The 18398-nt window shown below is 39.6% G+C and overlaps 5 non-coding genes and 3 pseudogenes across 5 annotated transcripts; all 8 read left to right on the top strand.

Moving 5' to 3' along the window:
• Positions 1 to 14758: 14758 nt before the first annotated feature.
• On the top strand, positions 14759 to 14877 carry LOC114915758 (uncharacterized; annotated as a pseudogene).
• Positions 14878 to 15174: 297 nt separating this feature from the next.
• LOC114915773 (5S ribosomal RNA) lies at positions 15175 to 15293 on the top strand. The gene has a single exon (XR_003803858.1). It is a non-coding gene; the product is annotated as a 5S ribosomal RNA (ribosomal RNA).
• A 302-nt stretch (positions 15294 to 15595) lies between these two features.
• On the top strand, positions 15596 to 15715 carry LOC114915759 (uncharacterized; annotated as a pseudogene).
• Positions 15716 to 16017: 302 nt separating this feature from the next.
• On the top strand, positions 16018 to 16136 carry LOC114915756 (5S ribosomal RNA). The gene has a single exon (XR_003803845.1). It is a non-coding gene; the product is annotated as a 5S ribosomal RNA (ribosomal RNA).
• Positions 16137 to 16435: 299 nt separating this feature from the next.
• LOC114915784 (5S ribosomal RNA) lies at positions 16436 to 16554 on the top strand. Its single transcript, XR_003803869.2, has one exon. It is a non-coding gene; the product is annotated as a 5S ribosomal RNA (ribosomal RNA).
• A 298-nt stretch (positions 16555 to 16852) lies between these two features.
• Positions 16853 to 16971, top strand: LOC114915757 (5S ribosomal RNA). Its single transcript, XR_003803846.2, has one exon. It is a non-coding gene; the product is annotated as a 5S ribosomal RNA (ribosomal RNA).
• A 296-nt stretch (positions 16972 to 17267) lies between these two features.
• LOC114915795 (5S ribosomal RNA) lies at positions 17268 to 17386 on the top strand. Its single transcript, XR_003803880.2, has one exon. It is a non-coding gene; the product is annotated as a 5S ribosomal RNA (ribosomal RNA).
• An 848-nt stretch (positions 17387 to 18234) lies between these two features.
• Positions 18235 to 18351, top strand: LOC114915761 (uncharacterized; annotated as a pseudogene).
• Positions 18352 to 18398: the final 47 nt, after the last annotated feature.

Genomic DNA, 18398 nt, shown 5'->3' with positions numbered 1-18398 from the left:
ACTATCTCCCAAGACAAGTTTGAGGGGATTGTTAGTCACATCACGGCTAATGATCACCTCACTTTCACCGATGAAGAAATCCCCGCTGAGGGACCGAACCACAACAAGCCCTTGCACATCTCTGTCAAGTGCAAGGAATATCACATCGCTAAAGTCTTGGTAGATAATGGATCTTCCTTGAATGTGATGCCAAAAAGAACGCTTGAGCAAGTGGCAATCAAGGGAATCCAAATGCGCCCGAGCAACATGATCGTCCGAGGTTTCGACGGTTCTAAAAGAGAAGTGGTGGGAGAAATCACTCTTCCAATCCAAATTGGACCCACCATCTTTAATGTCGAATTTCAAGTGATGGACATTACTCCCGCGTACAGCTGTCTCCTCGGCCGACCTTGGATTCATGATGCGAAAGCTGTTCCCTCTACGCTCCACCAGAAAGTCAAATTCATAGTGGGTGACAAGCTGGTGACCGTACAAGCTGAAGACGACATACTCATCAGCAGCAAGCCATCTGCCATACCTTACGTGGATGCAGCAGAGGAAGCTCTAAAGACCGCCTTCCAAGCATTGGAGATTGCCAATGTTGAAACGTTTCCCCGAGAAATGAAGAAGGTAGCCTACATGCTCACCAAGAACGGATACTTGCCTGGACAAGGACTTGGCAAGGACTCCCAAGGAATTCCCGAGCTACCCATCATCAAGGATAATCCGGGGAAACAAGGGTTAGGATACAACCCTAATAAAGATCAAAGGACGAAGAGGAACCAAGATCCTTCTCAACGTTCTTTAAGCCAGATCTTAAGGAAGGCCGGTTCACAAGCATCAAGGCCAGTCGTCATCATCAAGTGCTCTTCTCCTTCCGATAGGGATGTATAGACCTGATGACTGTTAGAGATTACTCCTCGGGGACAGCCCGACCCCCGAGCCTCGATAGGGCACATGTTTCCGCTAGAATTATAATAAAATCATTCTTTATTATTTCTTATTGCTTCTTTTCTTGCTTGCAATAAATCTCTAGACCACATTATTTTAACCCTGTTTGAATAAGCATGAATGAGGTTAAAATTGTCTTAATAACAATAAACCCGCATCATTTTTATGTGGAAGTGTGCGTGACAACTTGGAGCACCTTTCCTTGGCCTCGAGAAGTGCCATCATGGATAAAAAAGAAATCCTTTAAAAACAAAAATCATAAAAACAAAAAAAGCTCGGCAGGAAACCCAAAAAGGGGGCTGCGCAAAAATAAGAGCAAAGAACCCGCTAGGAATCCCACGAAAGGGTGACCTAGGCAAAAGTTAGGGTTGCAAAAATGAACAAAAACAAAGGTCCGCTGAGACGCCACAAAAGGGTGTTTTAGGCAAAAAATAAGGACAATCAAAAAAGCAAAAGAAATCTATGATGGTACCATGAGCCGAATTCAAAAAGAAAGGTTCAAGGGAAGCTATCTAAGTTGTCAAATCATAACGTCAATAATAGGACTTTCTTAACTTCATAAGTGTTTAATCAAACAAGCCTAAACACATGAGCCTACCTTGGCCAGCCATTCTTACAAAAACCGCTTTCAAAACAATAAATAATCCCCTCTAAAACACAAACTTTTGAACAAAAATATCTTTCCTTTCTTTTCTCTTGTCCCAAACGATTTTAGAACAATCTAGTGGAAACATGGAGATATAGTGGTCAATAGGAAGGTTAATACATCTTCTAAAGGAAGGGAATGATCACTGGGTTGATGACACCAATCCCGATATAACATGCATCATTCCTCGGTTACAGAAATCGGCAGCGCACAGCCCGTCTAGAGGAATGGCAAAAATCCAAGCAAAGAAACGCATCGGTTAATTCTTTTGAAAAATAAATCAAATAGAATTAGGTGCATCATACCGCATACATGCATACAGATGATAGGTGTACTGGAAGATCACTTATTCTCTGTTTATTGAAAAAACAAACAAAAAACAAAAAAACAAAAAAACAAAAAAACAAAAAAACAAAAAAACAAAAAATATAAACTTCAGAAAAAACAATGCGCCCGTACCATGTTCAGTACACCCGTACTAAAATTAGGGTTATGAACAAATTTTCAACTCAATACGGGCGTACTGAAATGAATACGGCAGCATTGGCCATAACATCCACACCAATACGGGCATATTGAATTCAATACGGCCCGTATTGGCCCATTCTTTTGTACATCCACAACATCTTCATTCCTCTGCATACTTTATCTGTGAGTGTGTTTGAGATCCTTCTGTACAGAAAAAGCCAAAAAATCGACAAAAAAAGAGAAAAGGCAAAATTCAGAAAATACAGAATAACTGAGCCTGAAGAGGCTTGCCGAAATAATACTCCCCAGAGACATCTCAGCTTGCACTCTTGGGCCGAATTCCCAGTGAAAGCTATCAGAGCAAGATCAGCAAGATTCCCCAATGGAAGCATGATCATCCAAACAAAATATCAGAGTCAAAGGACTTAGACTTCCTCAGTGGAAGATAGCTTTCCAACTCGAGCGACGAGTGAAGCTAAGCCTGAAGAGGCTCTCTAAATAATACTCTGGGATACATAAGATCCTCAATCCCCATTCGCCTACTCAGAGGCACTCCTTCAAAAAGAAAAAATCCAACAAGTCGTACAGAATAACTGAGCCTGGAGAGGCTTGCCGAAATAATACTCCCCAGAGACATCTCAGCTTGCACTCTTGGGCCGAATTCCCAGTGAAAGCTATCAGAGCAAGATCAGCAAGATCCCCCAACGGAAGCATGATCGTCCAAACAAAATATCCAAGTCAAAGGACTTAGACTTCCTCAGTGGAAGATAGCTTTCCAACTCAAGCGACGAGTGAAGCTAAGCCTGAAGAGGCTTTCTAAATAATACTCTGGGATACACAAGATCCTCAATCCCCATTCCCCTACTTAGAGGCACTCCTCCAAAAAAAAAGAAAATCCAAAAAGATTAATACCCATTCCCCAAGCGGAATTCGGTATTCAACCAAACACCGAATGTCAAGATAATCCGCCTAACAGAAGAGGCCAATCAAAATCATACGACAGAATCCCCCAGCGGATAACAGCCTACGCAGAGGCAACAAAATCAGAAAAACAAAAGAGTCACCCGAATAAGGATAACCGGGATACTCCACCACCGTCGAAAGGACGTCAGCCAATCATAAGGCACCGCTCACATCAGAAAGAGCATCTTTGTGTCAACATCCCCAAGGAATCAGAATTTCCCCAGTGGGAACCAACTACGCAATGGAAAGTTGGGACACAAGAACCTATGAGTAACTGCACATCCCCTAGACGGATCCCTGCGTTATCCAGCCCTCAGCGGCACCAAAATCAAAAACAACCGTCGAAGCAGCATCGTGGACTGTGGAGACAAAATCATCACAACAGAATCCCCCAGCGGATAACAGCCTACGCAGAGGCAACAAAACCAGAAAATCAAAAAAGAGTCACCCGAATAAGGATAACCGGGATACTCCACCAACGTCGAAAGGACGTCAGCCAATCATAAGGCATCGCTCACATCAGAAAGAGCATCTTTGTGTCTACATCCCCAAGGAATCAGAATTTCCCCAGTGGGCGCCAACTACGCAATGGAAAGTTGGGACACAAGAACCTATGAGTAACTGCACATCCCCTAGACGGATCCCTGCGTTATCCAGTCCTCAGCGGCATCAAAATCAAAAACAACCGTCGAAACAGCATCGTGGACTGTGGAGACAAAATCATCACAATAGAATCCCCCAGCGGATAACAGCCTACGCAGAGGCAATAAAACCAAACAATCAAAAAGAGTCACCCGAATAAGGATAACCGGGATACTCCACCACCGTCGAAAGGACGTCAGCCAACCATAAGGCACCGCTCACATCAGAAAGAGCATCTTTGTGTCTACATCCCCAAGGAATCAGAATTTCCCCAGTGGGCACCAACTACGCAATGGAAAGTTGGGACACAAGAACCTATGAGTAACTGCACATCCCCTAGACGGATCCCTGCGCTATCCAGCCCTCAGCGGCACCAAAATCAAAAACAACCGTCGAAGCAGCATCGTGGACTGTGGAGACAAAATCATCACAAATCCCTGGAGAGGGCAAACTCACGCTACCAAAGTGACCAGAAGCACGGAGGTATGCAACCCTGGGGAGGGCAAACCGCAGACCCTGGAGAGGGCAAACTCACGCTACCAAAGTGACCAGAAGCACAGAGGTATGCAACCCTGGGGAGGGCAAACTGCAGACCCTGGAGAGGGCAAACTCACGCTACCGAGGTTGTCAGAAACACCGAGGTATGCACGAGCCTGGAGAGGCGACGACTAATACTCAGCTACCCCGTCGTCAGAAACACGGAGGTATGCAGCTACTGAGGTTGTCAGAAACACCGAGGTATGCACAAGCCTGGAGAGGCGGTACTCAGCTACCCCGTCGTCAGAAACACGGAGGTATGCAGCTACCGAGGTTGTCAGAAACACCGAGGTATGCACGAGCCTGGAGAGGCGACGACTAATACTCAGCTACCCCGTCGTCAGAAACACGGAGGTATGCAGCTACCGAGGTTGTCAGAAACACCGAGGTATGCACGAGCCTGGAGAGGCGGTACTCAGCTACCCCGTCGTCAGAAACATGGAGGTATGCAGCTGCCAACATCGTCAGAAACATGGAGGCATGCAGACCCTGGAGAGGGCAAACTCACGCTACCGAGGTTGTCAGAAACACCGAGGTATGCAACGAGCCTGGAGAGGCGACGACTAATACTCAACCTGGAGAGGCTACTCAACAGTTTTCCCACCTGAAGACACTACAAGTCGGAAGGGTGGCATGTTCCCCGGACAATTGGGTCAACTCCTTTACTTGTCAACCGGTACACCAAAAAGTCGTTTGACTAAGTAAAGGGGGGGCAGCTGTAGACCCCTAAAATTGTCCGGGTCGGAAATAAAGCTCAAAGACTCTCGAAGACCGAAGGAAAGTCAGCCGGAAGGACTCCTGGAAGACCCTAGGATGATTCTTTGTAGGTCTAAAAGTCTTAGAGTAGCTTAGAATAAGGGTGTGCGAGGATTGGAGCTCAATACACCCTCCCAGAGGTTCAGTACGGCCGTACTGAGCCATTTGAACTGCAATACGGCCGTAGTGAACTCAATACGGCCGTACTGAAGTTTTTGAACTTCAGTACGGCCGTACCAAATTCAATACGGTCGTACTGTAGTTCAAAAAAGCTCAGTACGGGCCGTAGTGAAATCAATACGGCCGTACTGAAGTTTTTGAACTTCAGTACGGCCGTACCAAATTCAATACGGCCGTACTGTAGTTCAAAAACCCAGTACGGGCCGTATTGACCTCCCAGGCCGTATTGCGCCCCAATCCTATAAATAGGACGTCATTTGCACGTCCTCCCGGACTTTTTCCAGACTTTTGGACCCTCTTGCTGAGTATTCTGGGGTTTTTGAGCAGTGTTCTGCCCTAGAAGTCTCTCCGAGAGCCGATCCGACAAAGTTCTTGAGTTCTGACCATTTAGCTTGAGGATTCGAACTAGTCGAAGGGAAATCTTTTTGATTTCCATAGTAAAAATTAATCTTTAGGGAAGGAGCGAGCAAGCGTGTAGTGGGAAGGAGCGCCAAAAAGCCTCCTAACGTCTGTTTGAATATATAAAAGCACGCTTCAAAGGTTTCTTTTTCAAATCCTTCCTTTTATTGCTTTCTGATTGTTGCATTGCATTTTTCATCATGTAGATATTCCGCTTATAATCGTTTCTAATAAATAGGGGTAATTTAGTAATTTTACACAGTTATTTATGAAATAATCCGTCATAGGGAACCCGAAAGGGGCGTTGTGGGGTGCTAACACCTTCCCCGCACGTAACCGACTCCCTTACCCAACTCTGGTTGTAATGGCCAAGGTTGATTTGCGAAAATCAATTGCCTTATCCCTTTTTCCAATGTTTTGAGTAAAACATTGGTGGCGACTCCAAGAACCCTTCTTTTTGCGAAAACCACTAATCCATGGAGGGTCCCGCTTGGGATTAACATGGATTGGTGAATCATTAAATAAAATTGTTAGCTCGATGAGGTCTCAGTTTGAGAATAAGTCGTTCTAACAATCCACCACTTTTCAAAACTTTAAAAAGAGTCCGACCATCGTCGCGAATGCCAATGTCCGTTTCGGCGGGTGGCGACAGTTGTTAAGAGTAAAGTTCAAATCTGGAATCGTTCTGAAATTAGAACGACCCATTCTGGTTAGATCTGACGTCTATAGATAATAGAGTCAGGCACTACTACCAGGACTGGAAAAAATTACCTTAGAAAGTTCCATAATGCGCAAAATTCTCTATCTCCCTCCTTTTGTATTTCTTGAGAGTTGTGAGGCACATTGTAGTGTGTAAGGCAGCCAAAAAACGCCAAAAAATCTTCGCACTTGAAGATCCAATAAAGCTCGATTACGAGGTATTTTAGTCAATATTCTCCTTCCCTTCCTTCCTTATTTTTAATAAATATTACTCTAAATAAAAGAATAATCATGTAAAAGTTTTAGGGTAAATCATTTAATTTAAATTTCATATATACAAATAACCGTTAATAAAGGGGATCTAATATCTGTTAATTTAGACGAAGCAATTCTCAGCAAGGTTTTGAATGAGACAAATATAATACATGTTGTTATTTCTAACAGGTGTGTTAGTGTTTCAGAAAAACATAGTACAGGTAAGTTGAAGAATAAATCATGTGCCAAGAGAAAGGAAGAAAAGCTTCAAGACCAAAGACGAAAGCTTCAAGGATCAGACGAAACAAAGCCAAATGATAGATAAAGTAAGACATAAGCGCCAGACGATGATAAATCAAATATCAAAAGAAGATCGATCAAGGAAAAGCACAGCATGAAGATAAGATCTTGAGACGCAAATGGACTAACAGACGCAGACTAAGACTACCATACAAGTATTTGAAGAATCAAGTCTCAAAGGACAACTCAGGCATCGTCTACGATCATTTAAAAACTATCAACATGATCGCGTGATTAAAGGAAGAGAAGAAGAAGAAGAAGAAAAGCACGCCAAAAGTAAAAGCATGCATGGGTCAGAAAAAGTACATTACTTTTTTAGATAAAGACAACGCTCTACAGCTACGCGACCAGAAAAGGACAAAATGTTCCTAGGTCTCAGCTAAAGTCAAACACTGCTACTAATAAAACAAAGAAGACTTCACGCAATATTTATAAACAGGAAGCAACATTTAATACTAGATCTTGTGCGTTAAATGAAAGATCAAACTAGTCATGAACGACTACATCTAGCTTCAACAGACATTTGCAACTGGAAAATTTCACAAGACTATATATAGATCATCACTTCAAACCTGGAAAGGCTGGCTTTGGCAAAGATTAGCAAAGAGTGATATCAAGCCCACGAAGCAATGAAACCAAAGATAGAGTGTTTAGAGTCAAATGTACCATAGTGTATCTATCTTTGTAGACTAAGGTGTTCTAAGTGTAGTGAGTGTAGAAACATTTGTATCCTCTCTGTGAGAGTAAACCAAACACTCATATCAAATCATCTATCATACATTTGTAAAGCCTGAAGAGGCTAGGGAAAGAATACTTGCAAAAGCCTGGAGAGGCTTGTCAAAGAATACTCACTACGAGTTAGAAGTGGCTGAATAAAGAATACTAGCGCCAATGAGTGACGTTGACGGGCCAGGAGTGGTCGACAATCCTCACTAAGAGCCTAAAGAGGTTGAAAAAAGAATACTAGTACTAATAGTCAACCAAGAGTGGTTGAGAATACTCGGGACCAGGAGTGGTCGAGAATACTCACTGAGAGCCTGAAGAGGCTGAACAAAGAATACTAGAGCTAGTGAGTAAAGCTAGCCAACCAGGAGTGGTTGAGAATACTCAGGACCAGGAGTGGTCAAGAATACTCACTAAGAGCCTGAAGAGGCTGAAAAAAGAATACTAGTGCTATTAGCCAACTAGGAGTGGTTAAGAATACTCGGGACTAGGAGTGGTCAAGAATACTCACTGCGAGCCTGAAGAGGCTGAATAAAGAATACTAGCGCCAATGAGTGAAGTTGGCGAACCAGGAGTGGTTGATAATACTCGGGAGCAGGAGTGGTCAAGAATACTCACTGTGAGCCTGAAGAGGCTGAACAAATAATACTTGTACTTCATTGAATATCTAGTGGAACCCTTCAATTGAAGAAGATTGGACGTAGCTCAGTCTGAGCGAACCAGTATAAAAATTCTTGCACTATTTATTTACATTTCAGACGAAATTTCCCTTAACTTTTAAATCATATTGAAAATTTTGTCCATAACTTATTCTTCACTGTAACTATCTTCAGACGAAAACTACACTTATTTAATTTATCATCCTAAGAAACAGTTTTCGTTTAAGAAATATAGTTCACGTGCAGACGAAAGATCCCTTGTTGAGCAAATCCTACACAATTTTTAAGTACACAAAATAATATTTTTACTAGACAAAGAAGGAGTCCCTTGTGAAAACGATTTCAAAATTTCCTTTGTTCAAACATACACATATTCAACCCCTCTTTCTATGTGTTTTTCATCTAACTTCAATATCTAAAATATTAATTCTTATTACCTTAGTTTCGTCATAGGGTACTGGTTTAGGACGTTGTAGGGGTGCTTGTCGCAACCCGAAAATTTCCGATCTTGCGACTAATGGTTTAGACATCCTTTTAAAAGTCTCATCAATTAAGGAATGCCCGGACACCAGACTAATCCTTAATTAATGGTTTTGAAAATAGGTTCATGGAGTCGCCACCAATATTTTAATCAAAACATTGGAAAAAGAAAAGTTTTTTAAAAGTCCAATAATGGCCTTGATAACCAGAATTGGGTTCGGGGGTCGGTTACGTGTAAGGAAGGTATTAAGCACCCCTACAATGCCCTTAATCGGTACCCTATGACGAAGTTAACATTATAAATAATAATAATATAAATATTAAATCCCCTTTTATTGATGACTATTTACATGCTTGAAATTTAAATTAAACAATTGACTCTAAAATATCTACATGATTATTTTTATTATAACAATGTAAAATAAAAGAAGAGAAAGATAAAACAAGAGATTGATAAGTAATACCTCGTAACAAGCTTTATTGGATCTTCAACTATGGAGGTTTTAGGTGCTTTGTGGCAACCTTTCACACTACAATAAGCCTCATAAAACTCAAGAAGTACAATAGGAGAGAGAGAGAGAAAAAAAGGGAGAAATTTCGAGCTCTATGGAGCTTTGGACGAAATTTTGGAGGTCCCTGAAAACTGTGCCCGAGATTTCAATTTATAGGCATCAGACGTGGGCCGGAACGGCCCGTTCTGGATTCGGAACGGCCCGTTCCGGATCTGAACGTTATGTTCTATTTTTGCACCCTGGAACGGCCCGTTCTGAAATCAGAACGGCCCGTTTCGGGGAATCAAAACGGCCCGTTCTGAGTTCAGAACGGCCCGTTCTTGGGTACAAATTTTAGGCCATTTTTTTGGTTTGGAACGCCCCGTTCTAGTCTAGAACGGCCCGTTCCAACCAACAATTTTTAGGCCTTCGAGAAGCCTCGAAACAGCCCGTTCTGATTCGAGAACGGCCCGTTCCGAACTTGGGAACGGCCCGTTCCGATTTTGGAACGGCCCGTTCCGGGCCACTAAAAAAGTTGATTTGGACCTTTGGGCCCTCTGATGTCCTATCTTGTTATTTGTATGCCCCCCGGACGAAATTGGGTGTCTACAGTGCTTAATACCTTCCCTACACGTAACTGACCCTGAAACCCAATTTTGGTTATTAAGGCCATTATTGGATTTTCAAAAATCTTTTCTTCTTCTAATGTTTTTGAGTAAAACATTGGTGGCGACTCCATGAACTCACTTTTCAAAACCATTATTTGAGGATTAGTCTAGAGGCCTAACATTTCTTAATTAATGAGATTTTCAAAACGGTAGCCCAAACCATTGGTCCTAAGATCAAAAATTTTCATGTTACTGTTAAGTCTCAATTATACTTCTTTTTAGATAAGACTTATTGAACAATTCCACTCATCCCATACACTCTTGCAATATAATTGTTCTCTTTTGATCAATTTTTGTGCAGATATAGCTAACCTAAAAATCATCTAACAATACCCTAATACACCTCATTTTTTTTGTGCATGTATTGAGTTAAAGAGTTGAGGTTGAAGACCCATTGGATTGGAAATTGAAAGAGTTGAGGAGCAGGAAAAGCATCATTGTGTCGGGCGCAGACTACCCGTACCGAGCTTGAGAAACACAAAGAGAATCACCTCTGCACTTTAGCATTGTGCTGGGTGCAAGAGCATCCGCGCTGGGTGCAAGAGCATCCGCACTGGGCATGATTTGAGACAGAGAGCAATTACCCCTCTAGAAGACCATGCGCCGGGCGCGAGGTATAACGCGCCGGGCGTGTAAACCCTATCCTGACTCGACCAGTTCATATTTTAGCAAAGCTTCAAAGATTTTCTGCCTCATTCACACATTGGGCGACTTCTAGGAGCTGTGGAAGGGATTCCCGGTGCTTGGGACCGTTCTTGTGTGGGTTTTTCCTTCGGTTCTTCCATCTCTATTTTTGTTTCACCCTTATTTTTTTGAGCGGTTTTACCCATTATTTTGTGGGGTTAGATTTAACCAACTTAACTCTTATGTAATCTTCAGGTTATCAATGATATATATATATATGATGTTTCATTCATTGTTGTGGTATGTTTCTATTCTTAATGCTTGCTTTGGATTGATTCTCCTTTGCTTGATATAGAGTCCATTGGGTATTGGAAAATAACCTTTGAAACTAGCTATAAAACAAATGCCTAGTGGGAAATGTATCTAGGAATAGAGCTTGGCCCATTAGTAGTCTTAAACCCTAGCCCGTAATGCATGTGTATGTATTGGATACTCAAGGAATTGATATTCATTACTTGCACCTAAGCTCTTGCTCTAAGGGATTAGGTTTGAGTAAACTTATGGGCTGACTAAGCAATGAATGTAACAAGAGAATAAAGATTCATCAGTGTGAAGTTCGGTGATATCTGACCCCACAATCTTACAAAATCACAATACCATTTCTTATCCCTTCCACACACACACAAAGTATATTATAGGTTTGAAATTCCAATAGTCATAACCTTTATTTGAATTGCATGAAAATCTATGAAAAATTGTCAATAAATGCTTATTTTACCTACTAATCCCTCTGGATACGATTTAAATTTATTACTTGAATGGTCGGTATACTTACCGTGTTTGACTCTGTTGACAGAATAAAAATGATTTATAACAAAGATAGAAACTAATGTCAACGGAAATCTCAACAGTTACGACAGATGGCGACTCCACTGTGGATTGCGTAAAGAGGGTCAAACCCAAATTAATGATGAAATAAGCAAAACAATAATAATAGTTTAAATATCTTTTCCCCTTTACTTTATTTGTTTTACTTGTTTAGCTTTGATATTTGTTTGTTTGTTTAAATTCTGAAATAAAAATTGTACACAAACACTTCCACACAACAGTTCCTTCTATACCTGAAGGCATGAGCGCATAAACATAGGGAGTGGTTGACGTACGACCGGCCCAAGTATGGCGTTAGAGCCGGCAAGCCTTGTTAGAAATCACACTCAAGGTGATAACTAGTTACTCTAGCCCGAAATACTATGACAAACCCTAGAGTTTGCTAGGTGATGACGATAGAGATACTAGGTCCCTATAATGGGGGCACCTTGGGAGCCTTAAAGACCAGTGATATTAGAACCATCCTATACAATGAACTTTTCTTGACAAGGACCACAGACCAAGGATTTGGATATGACTGTTCGTGGGTTACATTGTATGAGCATATGTTTGTTGCATTTTGTTTATTCAAATTATTCATTTTTTTTAATAATTCCTCTAAGGTAAAGAAAAACACAAAAAAGTAAAAAATAATGCATTATCATTAGGGAAAACCTAGTGTGAAAATAAAATCTGTGAGAAGCATGCACCCTTTCATTAAAAAAAATGGGTCATCATGCATTTTCTAAAATAAATAAAAAATCAAAAATAAAAATCAAAAAGGAGAGAGTAAAAGAAGGGACATGCATACCATGTATATTTTTAGGATCACCAAGGGAATTTCTATCAAAGACGAGAAATCAGTGTGACCTCTATCACATCATAAAATATTATGAAAAGGAACACCGATAACTCACTTCTCGACAAGGATTAGTCATCGAATCTTTGTTAGGAATCCCATTCATGCATTCTTATTCAATAGATTAATATGTAACCTTTTGTTGTTCCCCCGAAGGTGGCTTTTCAACACTCCATACTCACAAGACTTAGAGAGGAAGAGTCATGGAAGCTTTAGAAGAAGGAAATTGTGTAATTTTTGAGGAGCTCACACAACTCAAACAACAAATGGCTAAGGTGTTCAAGGCCATGATCAAAATGCAACACGAGATCGACTACACTAGAGGTTATCTGATTACTCTAGAGGAAAAATTGAGCACCATTGAAGACCACAACTTTGATCGTAAAGAAGCTACTGAGACGTGCTTAATGCAAGACATCCCATTCATATGTGAAACCATAAAGCCCTCATTATCGGACAATGGTCAGTCAAAAAAAGTCTATGGAAAGAAGAAAGGGGAGCGGATCACCGCTACGACCGTCTCTGCCATTCCTCAGAGAATCAAAGCAGTGTCAAAAGAAAAAAGGATTTTTGACAAAATTCTTACAAGCTATGCAGACCTATTTCCTCAACTACTAAAGGCTTCGATGTTGGTGATAACCCTTGTTAAGTTTGACAAAGAAATTCCCAACAAGGTTTTTAACATGATAAATATAATACATATTTTTATTTCTAACAGGTGTGTTAGTGTTTCAGATAAATATAAGAATAGGCAAAATTGAAAAACAAAGTACGTGTTATTACACATACTATGGTCAAACCAAACAAAGTCTGGTTAAGCTATACAAAACATCAAACAATGGTTGATCAAGCATCAAGACTAAGCTTGATCAAAAGCCAGACGAAAATACAACAAAAACAAGACAAGGCGTACTACCAGTCGAAGTCTTGAAGTATCAGACGAAAGGCCAAAACAAGTATCAAACAATGCTAAATCAAGAACAAGACAAAAGTTAGTTAAGCACCGGATGAAGTCTGTACTAACATCAGATGAAGATTAATGGTCATTCAGACGAAGGTCAACAAAGCATTAGACGATGGATAATAAAAGACGAAGAAACGTTCCAAAAGGAATTAAAGTCTTCCATCTTCACAACTGACCAGATGGAAGGAAAAGTCAAAGTCTACTTCTCAAACGGAGACTGAAATTTTGAGATGCATTACCAGACTAGACGAAGAATACTGAAAAGCATCTAAAGTCCACTATTCATAACAAGAGATATCAAATATTGTCTACACTCATAGAAGAGCACACAAAGTCATCAAATTTGTGAGAAGAAAGAAGAAAGATAGACAAGCGCGTATCCACAAGTCAAAGCATGCGTGTGCCAGAGAAAGTACATCTATTTTTCAAAAAAAGACAACGCCTCTGCAACTATAATGACGAAGAGAGAACAAAAATACCTAGGTTATGATTAAAGTCAGAAATAGAAGTGAACGAACTACACAAAAGACTTCACGTAACACGGATTCAGCAAGCAAACATTTAATGCAAGATCAAATGCATTAAATGAAAGATCTATATGGCCATGAACGAACTACTATTTGTGCCAACGGAAAGCTCCGCTCTAACGGACTCTTTCAAATTTAAACAACGGGAAGATTTATCACGAGGCTATAAATATCAAGACCTAACAAGAGAAGAAAAAAAGAGAAGAGAAGCAACGAGCAATAAGAAAAAGCCAACGTAAAAACGAAGGTTGAGACTATCCTATCCTCTCTGTGAAAGTAATACACACACTCAAAACACATATCTTTGTAAAACTAAGGTTGCATAACTTAGCGAGTGTAAAAACCATCCTATCCTCCCTGTGAGAGTTATACACACACTCAAAACATCTATCTGTTGTAAAGCCTCAAGAGGCTAGTTGAAAAAATACTTAGGGAACCAGAAGTGGTTTAAGAATAGTAACGCTGATAAGTGAAGTTGGCAAACCATAAGTGGTTGATAATACTTGGGGAACTAGAAGTGGTTTAAGAATACTAGCGCTGACGAGTGAAGTTGGCGAACCAAGAGTGGTTGATAATACTTGGGGAACCAGAAGTGGTTTAAGAATACTAGCGCTGACGAGTGAAGTTGGCAAACCAGAAGTGGTTGGTAATACTTGTAATCCATTGTGATTAGTGGAACCCTTCGGTTGAAGGAGACTGGACGTAGCTCAGGTTGAGTGAACTAGCATAAAACTCTTTGCACTTTTTATCTCCTCAGTTAAGCGTGCTTGGGCGAGAGTAGTACTAGGATGGGTGACCTCCTTGGAAGTCCTCGTGTTACACCTCTCTTTTTTTCCAACTTCTTACTTACGTGGTTATTTCAAGTTTTTTTTTTTAAATCGTCTTGGTTATTTTTGTCAAATCTAACTATATCAATTTTTTGACAGGGGTACTTTTGTCAAATTTTCAAACTATCTCGGATTGAACTCAAATTTTTCCAAGAGATAGACAAAAATTCAAATTTTCGATTATTTTCTTATTCCTTATATTCTCTTAATTAATTAATAAATCGCAAAATACTGTTAATCTCGTCTTGTTTTGCCTTACAACCGCATATACAAATATTTTGCGTAATACTTGTCAAGTGTGATCATACCAGCACTAATGCACAGGATCCCATCAAAACTCCGCAGTTAAGCGTCCTTGGGCGAGAGTAGTACTAGGATGGGTGACCTCATCAGAAGTCCTCATGTTGCATGTCTCTTTTTTTTGATTTCTTCCTTACGTGGTTATTTCAAGTTTTTTTTTAAAAAAATTGTCTTGATTGTTTTTGTCAAATCTAACTGTCTCCATTTTTTGACAGGGGTACATTTGTCAAATTTTCAAACTATCTTGGATTGAACTCAAATTTTTCCACGAGATAGACAAAAATTCAAATATCTTATTATTTTCTTATTCCTTATTTTCTCTTAATTAATTAATAAATTGCAAAACACTGTTAATCTCGTCATGTTTTGCCTTACAACCGCATATACTAATATTTTGCGTAATACTTGTCAGGTGCAATCATACAAGCACTAATGCATCAGATCCCATCAGAACTCCGCAGTTAAGCGCGCTTGGGCGAGAGTAGTACTACGATGGGTGACCTCCTGGGAAGTCCTCGTGTTGCACCTTTCTTTTTTTCCGATTTCTTACTTACGTGGTTATTTCAAGTTTTTTTTTAAAAAAAAAATCGTCTCGGTTGGTTTTGTCAAATCTAACTATCTCAAATTTTTTGACAGCGGTACTTTTGTCAAATTTTCAAACTATCTCGGATTGAACTTAAATTTTTCCACGAGACAGTCAAAAATTCAAATTTTCGATTATTTTCTTATTCCTTATTTTCTCTTAATTAATTAATAAATCGCAAAATATTATTAATCTCGTATTGTTTTTCCTTACAACAACATATACTAATATTTTGCGTAATACTTGTCAAGTGCGATCATACCAGCACTAATGCATCGGATCCGATCAGAACTCTGCAGTTAAGCATGCTTGGGCGAGATAAGTACTAGGATGGGTGACCTCACGAGGAAGTCCTTGTGTCTCACCTCTCTTTTTTTCCGATTTCTTACTTACGTGGTTATTACAAGTTTTTGTTTTTTAAAAAAAATCGTCTCGGTTGTTTTTCTCAAATCTAACTATCTCAATTTTTTGACAGGGGTACTTTTGTCAAATTTTCAAACTGTCTCGGATTGAACTCAAATTTTTCAACGAGATAGACAAAAATTCAAATTTTTGATTATTTTCTTATTCTTTATTCTCTCTTAATTAATTAATAAATCGCAAAATACTGTTAATCTCGTCCTGATTTGCCTTACAACTGCATATACTAATATTTTGCGTAATACTTGTCAGGTGCAATCATACCAGCACTAATGCTCCGGATCCCATCAAAACTCCGCAGTTAAGCGTGCTTGGGCGAGAGTACTACTAGGATGGGTGACCTCCTGTGAAGTCCTCGTGTTGCACCTCTCTTTCTTTCTGATTTCTTCCTTATGTGGTTATTTCAAGTTTTTTTTCTTTAAAAATCGTCTCGCTTGTTTTTGTCAAATCTAACTGTCTCAATTTTTTGAGAGAGGAACTTTTGTCATATTTTCAAACTATCTCAGATTGAAGTCAAATTTTTTCACAAGATAGACAAAAATTCAAATTTTTGATTATTTTCTTATTCCTTATTTTCTCTTAATTAATTAATAAATCGCAAAATATTGTTAATCTCGTCTTGTTTTGCTTTACCACCGCATATACTAATATTTTGCGTAATACTTGTCAGGTGCGATCATACCAGCACTAATGCACCGAATCCCGTCAGAACTCCGCAGTTAAGCGTGCTTGGGCGAGAGTAGCACTAGGATGGGTGACCTCCTTGGAAGTCCTCGTGTTGCACCTGTTTTTTATCCGATTTCTTACTTACGTGGTTATTTCAAGTTTTTTTTAAAACAAAAAAATCGTCTCGGTTTTTTTGACAAATATAATTGTCTCAAATTTTTGACAGGGGTACTTTTGTCAAATTTTCAAACTATCTCTGATTGAATTCAAATTTTCCACGAGATAGACAGAAATTCAAACTTTTGATTATTTTCTTATTCCTTATTTTCTCTTAATTAATTAATAAATCACAAAATACTGTTAATCTCGTCTTGTTTTGCCTTACAACCGCTTATACTAATATTTTTGTAATACTTGTAAGGTGCGATCATAACAGCACCAATGCACCGGATCCCATTAGAACTCTGCATTTAAGCATGCTTGGGCGAGAGTAGTACTAGGATGGGTGACCGCCTGGGAAGTCCTCGTGTTGCAACTCTTTTTTTTTCGATTTCTTACTTACGTAGTTATTTCAAGTTTTTTTTTAAAAAATCGTTTTGGTTGTTTTTGTCAAATTTAACTGTCTCAATTTTTTGACAGGTGTACTTTTGTCAAATTTTCCAACTATCTCGAATTGAGCTCAAATTTTTCCACGAGATAGACAATAATTGAAATTTCCGATTATTTTCTTATTCCTTATTTTATCTTAATTAATTAATAAATCGCAAAATATTGATAATCTCGTCTTGTTTTTCCTTACAACCGCATATATTAATATTTTGCGTAGTACTTGTTAAGTACGATCATACCAGCACTAATGCATCGGATCCCATCAAAACTCTGTAGTTAAGCGTGCTTGGATGAGAGTAGTACTAGGATGGGTGACCTCCTGGGAAGTCCCCGTGTTGCACCTCTCTTTTTTTCTAATTTCTTACTTATGTGGTTATTTCAAGTTTTTTTTAACAAAAAATTGTCTCGGTTGTTTTTGTCCAATCTAACTGTCTCAATTTTTTGACAGGGGTACTTTTGTGAAATTTTCAACCTATCTCGGATTGAACTCAAATTTTTCCACGAGATAGACAGAAATTCAAATTTTCGATTATATTCTTATTCCTTATTTTCTGTTAATTAATTAATAAATCGTAAAATACTGTTAATCTCGTCTTGTTTTGCCTTACAACCACATATACTAGTCTTTTTCATAATACTTGTCATGTGCGATCACACCAGCACTAATTAGGGATGGCAACGGGGCGGGGCGGGTACGGGTTTCATGATACTCGTCCCCGTCCCCGCGAGCCAAACTCATTCCCATCCCCGTACCCGTACCCGTCGGGTATTTAATTTTCATCCCCATCCCCGTCCCCATCGGGTATCGGGTATACCCCCGTCGGGTATCGGGTATACCCGTACCCGTACCCGTACCCCTCAAATTTTTTATTATTATTTTTTTTAAATATATTATTTTTAAATTATTTTTTAAATTATATTATAATTATAATTAGGTTATTTCTCTATCTCATATTATAATAAATAATCACACATAAAAAAATATTAAAATTATTTAATATAATTAAATTGAAAGTGGGTATTAAATTAAAAATGAGAACGGGGACGGGTACGGGGCAGGTAAGTAGATACCCGTACCCGTACCCGTACCTGATTTAATATATCTGGTTTTACCCGTACCCGTACCCGGTCAAACCGGGTATTCCCCGTCATAGTCGGGATGGGTTCGGGTATTACCCGCGGGTACGGGTATATTTGCCATCCCTAGCACTAATGCACCTGATCCCATCAGAACTCCGCAGTTAAGCGTGCTTCAGTGAGATTAGTACTAGGATGTGTGACCTCCTAGGAAGTCCGCGTGTTGCACCTCTCTTTTTTTTTGGGATTTCTTACTTACGTGTTTATTACAAGTTTTTA

This window comes from Cajanus cajan, chromosome 8 (genome assembly GCF_000230855.2).
Source record: "Cajanus cajan strain Asha chromosome 8, NIPB_CcT2T_4, whole genome shotgun sequence".
Classification (NCBI taxonomy): Eukaryota; Viridiplantae; Streptophyta; class Magnoliopsida; order Fabales; family Fabaceae; genus Cajanus; species Cajanus cajan.
This window is presented reverse-complemented; position numbering and strand designations above follow the sequence as displayed.